Consider the following 5,585-nt stretch of genomic DNA (forward strand, 5'->3'; position numbering starts at 1 on the left):
CTCTGATACTGCTGTACCAAGAGGCTGTGAAGACACTTCAGAAGGGCTGGGCTCATTGACAAGGGGAATCTCAGAACCTGTTTCTGATTCTAGACAGCTTCCAAGTGTAATTTGCGGTCGACTGAGGTAACTCTGCGGAAGAGGAAAAGCGCCACCTGTCGCTGTACTTAAAAACAACACAAAAGTGTTTGCATGGTTACTTGTGCTTTCTAAAGTCGGGGCAGGTACACGATGGCTTGGTGAAGTCGACTGTGTACACATCATGATCACTTCTTTCCGAATGAACCGAGAACATGCCTTCAGTGGGCAGCTCTTTCATGTCTGTGTGACTGTATTCCTCTGCGTTAACGAGCCGTCCCAGCATATGTTTAACAAACCCGTGAGGCCGGTTGTGCAGGTATGCAGGAATATTTTCGCTCTACTGTCTCTACACTGATGACTGCCTCCTTGCTGCCTCATGGAATTTCACTTCTTTGTCAGGAAGGTAGTCATGGACGACAGCTGTGATTGGGGATGTCAACGACCGTTTCCCACTGGCACTTTTCACATACTGTGCCCTCAACACCCTGTTTTGGGCCTCAATGCCGTTATTTGTGGTCAAGACAACATCAAACTCCAGCCTGTAAGACATGACCCACAACTCCTTTACAGAGAGCCACACTGCTTCAAAGCAACTGCGGAATTTTTCGTTTTTCCAATACTCTGAGGCGACAAGGACTTCAAATGCCATGTCAAACTCATCCTGACTTGAAGCACTGGCTAAGCCTTTCATGAGTCTCAGGGCCTCATCCGGATCGGATATACTGTTTTCCTTTCTGCGCAGCCACCTTTGCCATGCTCGTAGTCTATGGAAGTCACAGATGGAGATTTGACTCTCTCGGAACACTTGCTTGATGGCACTTATTTCTGCCTTGCTGTAATCTACCATCCAGTACTGTGGGGACCAGTTATTATCACACCACTGCTTGAAAACGTCTAAAGCATGAGCGATACAGTGGGTCGTCTCAAACTGTACGATAAACACACCAGCTGGTGTGTATGCCGACGGTGTTTTCACAACAAGCAAGAAAAGTGGTAAGGCATAGTCACTAGTCTTGTGTCTTGCGTCCAGGCAAACTACTGAGCCTCCATACTTTTAAGCATGTTTCTCATGAACTTTGTCTGAAAGCGGAACAGCAACGTGTCTGCACACTCGCTGGCAATGCTCTCTTCCACGTTGTTCAAGTCGTTGCTACCCACGCAGCTGCGTGCTGCATATGGCCGATAGAAAATGGAGGATTCGGGTTGCTCACCCCTGATCTTTTCAATAAGTATTCTAGCATTCTCTTGATCGACTGTGCTGAAGCGGTCTTTCTTAAGAACAGCTTGGATCTGGTTGCTGATATCACGATGTGTTGGGAAAAAGGCCCTGCAGCTGCTATCAGGCTTTTCCTTGTCTGCAAAAAGTACGTCGTGCACGTAATAGTGCAGACACTTTTTCACGTCTGATACAGATGTAATTCCTTCCCTTGCCAACATTTGAATTCGGTCAGCAATGTTCCTGTCCATGTTTTGGCTAAAAGCTTCCATGTCCTCGAAACCATGGTTACGATGGGAACCGCAGTTGGCAATTTTAATGTATATCCGCGTCTCTTTGGCCACAGTCTGCTGCTCTGCGTCAAGCACCTCCTGTAGCTGCTTGGCCTTGTCTGCTTTCAGCCGACCCTCTTTTGTCTGGCCGCATGGCTGGGGAAGGTCCACCTAGAAAGTAGGCATTGTTACGTATATTGAGCATACTTTATGGTTGTAAACAGCGCGACAAGATGAGAAGAAAGTGAAGACGAGACAGGGCTGAACTAACAAGTGGAAATTTATCTCCACTTGTCCATTATATATACACGTGGGAAATACCAAAACAAGCAGCGTGCGGAAGATAAAAAGAGTACAACACATACAGCTTCGGCTTGGGTGCCAAGACTGTATGTGTTGTACTCTTTTTATCTTTCGCACTGTTTCTGTTGTTAGTTCAGTGCTGTCTTTTGTCTCGTCTTCACTTTGTCCTCATATTGGCACGTTGTGTTAAACCATAATGATAATTGCTGTTCGAGCTAGTTGGTTAACTAGCTCAAACAAACCTTTCATTGAGCATACGTCAACCAAGTCTAATGTGTCTCATCTTATGCCACGACAAATTTGCCTGCACTGCGCACCAAGGGCAACAGGAAAAGCCGATATTAGGGAGTTTTACTAGACCGTTCTTCAGCCCCGATAACGATACCATAACGATGCACAACGCGTGTTCAAGGCTGTCAGAGGGGAGAGAAGGCATCCTTATCGGATCCCTCTACTAAAACTCCCAACTATCACCAGAAGTAGAAGCAATGATAGTGGACATCAGCTACAAATTTCTCACGAGCCACTGCAAGGACAATGTAACAATTTTTTAAAACGGCTTGTTTCGTGCTGCTTGCAGACATAAATGCCATGATAAAGGTGCCCAGAAAATAACCTGCAAACATATTTTACTTGTGGTTGCACATTACGTACCTGGAAATCTGGGTACAATTCAATCCACTTCAAATTCATTGTTGCTGCACACCCTTTCTTCTTTGTGCCTTGGAGGTTCATTCGCTTCTTCTCGTACACCTCCTTCGGCCAGTCAGTGGTGCTTGAACCCTGTAAATGAAATCAAAAATATTTATTTCTGGTGTAAACCTAAAGTAACCTAACCTAAAGTAACATAAGGTAAATCCTCTTTACACTGCCTGTACGCAATCTTTAAATTTGGAACGCTGCTGGATATCTGCATGAGACTGAAACGTTCGCAAGTGCATCAACATGTAACATACCTGGTCTTTGTTTTTCTCTCGAGTCTTTTTGGAGTATTCCGTTCCAAATATGCAGACTTTGACGGTTGCTTTGACAACCACAAATGGTACATTGTCTAGAGAGATTCTGCACCCGGAGTGGATCATGGAGAAGACGACATTGGCTCAAAATAAACAATAAAGACGATTTAATGAAGGTGCCTAGATTTATGCATGGCAAAGGGCAATATCAAATCTAGTTTTAGTTTGTGTAATGTAATGGCAGCAAAGAAACTAAGATGCGCTGCCTCTAGCAAGAAAATCTGGCTCTCCTCAACGAGAATAATAATTATCACTATTATTAATAATTACCCATACTTTTTGTATGGTTTTAAAAAGTGATAACTTAAAAGCAATATGAACATGCTACAGTTTGGTTGGGCCTTGGGATTTTAATATAATACGACAAAAATCTCGACGCTGCAGCTTCAGCTCATATACAGAGTTCAACATCAGGCCTATGCCTTGCTCTAGACGTCCAATTCACACTTCTAGCAGGACCACGGATGGCACACACGGCCGTGCGACGACATGGAGTACAGCCCCACCGCAAATAGTGTCTCGTGTTGTGCGCGATTGCTTTATCGATGTTCAAAAAGAAGTGCAGATGCATACAAAACAAACGCCCAAGCGCAGCTCTGTCTTGAATTCAAATCAAATATGTACAGAGCACAGGGGCAGACCTTTCATTTTTTGTATTCGTGGTTACCGTGCGTGCGCGGTTCTAATCATGACTGAAAACCTAAAAATACCAGTTGTTAATATTATGTTTATCAGAATTTCTGAAAATCGGGTGATGTCGCGGTAACCAGAACAACACTCCACTCAAACTGAATTAAATAGGTGCTAGGGGAACTCTGAACCGGTAACCAGAACATGTAACCCCATCTTCAAAAAGGCGAATCAAGATGAATCAATTGTCTAGTGTTGCGCACTAACCGCAACTGAAAACAAGTCGTTCTGCCACGTTGAGTCCCTGGTGAAAATTACTGCTTCGTTTTACAATGATAAATCTACGCGCAGAGCGAAACACTAAGAAGCAGTCGATATCACTTACATTTGGACGGCTTGTTCAGGTCTCTTGATGTCCGCACAGCATACCTCTCGTTGTCGGCAGCCAAGGACCTCTCAAAAAGCTTAAACTCTTCGTCTGACTTCAGGTAGCCATGGGAGTAGCCGTCTTTATGTTGATGTAACCCTTGGAGGTACTTTTCGATCAGCTTCTGTCGGTCAGGCTCGCTCATCGTTGCATTCCGTGTGAAACAAAACAATGCACTCCGTAAGTATGATACGCGCGCCAACGTCTCGCTCACGTGGAGTGAGCTGATCCTAACTGAAGTGCCGCACACCGACCGCGCCGTCAGAGGGGAAAAAAAAGAAAATGGTGATACGTCATCGAGGCGAGGCTCCGCCCCTGCACGGATTTGTTGTAAAAACAGTCGCACCCCGCTGGGGGTAGCAACACAACATGACGACCCCCACTGGTGACAGCACAGGTAGGGCGACTTCTTCAATATGAAGCCTCACGAAGCTTATCACACACTGTGGCTGAACACAGCCGTTGCTGGGGTCCCTCTGAACACCCTAGGGCAGTTTTAGCCGCTGGAGTTGGCTTTTCACGTTGTTTACAAACACTGAGTAGCTGTGCTGCCCCTTACAAGATGGCGGCGCCCATGTAGGCGGGAAACCACATGTAAACAAATCTTTTTTCACGCGATTTTCGCTTTTTGAAACATTGTATTTGCTCATCGAAGGTTCCTCGTATCTTCGGGCACCTCGGGACTCCCTTTCCTCCAAGTTTGAGCCGCCAGAAGGCTTGATTATGCTGTTTTTCACTGGGATGGTGGCCGAAACAAAGATGGCCGCCAACGGAGCCCAAACTGCGTCCAAAAACGCTGATATCGCTGCTTCTAGGCCGTTTTAAGAGGCGATTCTTGCGTCCAGAGGTGCCTGAGACGTTTATAGAAGAGGAGTACGAAATTTCAGATTTGTACTCACTCTTTTTGTTCCTTTAATGATGAAAAAACCTGCTCCCGGCCGAATCAGTGGCCGCAGGTGCTGGAGCCGACGATGATGATAGTAGGAGATAGGGACAGAATGTGAGAGGGGTTAGGTGTACCTCACCTGCACCACTAAAGTATCGCAGGTTAGAAATAGGAAATGAGAGCAATGGAAGATTGTAAGATTGTTGGGATTAGGGTAAGAAATAAGAGGGAGTATGGAGGAAAGGTGAAGAGGGGGAAGGAGTAGTTGAAGGGAAAAGTAAATGTTATAGTAAAGGTGTGGGTGAGAGTCAATTAGAGAGAGAGAGAAAGCTACCATCAGCATCCACCGCCAAGGGAACGGGCTCAGCACAGCGGGCATTTATTAAACAAAAGTAAATAAAATGATTAAATGAGTTTTTTTTTCTTCCTTCGTCTAGAGGGGATATTATGTCCTTGGATATTTTCTTTTCGTTGAAAGCTTCGATTCTTCTTGGTCCCTTTTCTCTTGTTGGGTCCATTGTTAGTTGTAGTAGTTTCGTCCCTTGCTTGCTTTTTTGAGGCTGGGAATTCGCTCTTTGCTTTGATCGTTCTAGCCCTTGCGTTATTGTTTGTGTATCTGTTTCATTGTTTTGTTGTGATGTTATTGGTTTGAGAAATAGTGGTTGAGGAATCCTCACCAATACTGGCTTTTATGCACTATTTCTTCCTCATAACCGTGTTTATTATGTTTGAAGATGTTGTTTTGTTTTATTTA

At 44.9% G+C, this 5,585-nt stretch overlaps 1 long non-coding RNA gene across 1 annotated transcript; it reads right to left on the reverse strand.

The window, feature by feature from the left end:
- Positions 1–1,370: 1,370 nt before the first annotated feature.
- LOC126519068 (uncharacterized) lies at positions 1,371–4,750 on the reverse strand. Its single transcript, XR_008610012.2, has 3 exons — positions 3,904–4,750; positions 2,527–2,655; positions 1,371–1,740 (listed from the first exon to the last, which is right to left on the reverse strand). It is a non-coding gene; the product is annotated as an uncharacterized lncRNA (long non-coding RNA).
- Between the last annotated feature and the right edge of the window lie 835 nt (positions 4,751–5,585).

Source organism: Dermacentor andersoni, chromosome 10 (assembly GCF_023375885.2).
Source record: "Dermacentor andersoni chromosome 10, qqDerAnde1_hic_scaffold, whole genome shotgun sequence".
NCBI classification, from domain to species: domain Eukaryota; kingdom Metazoa; phylum Arthropoda; class Arachnida; order Ixodida; family Ixodidae; genus Dermacentor; species Dermacentor andersoni.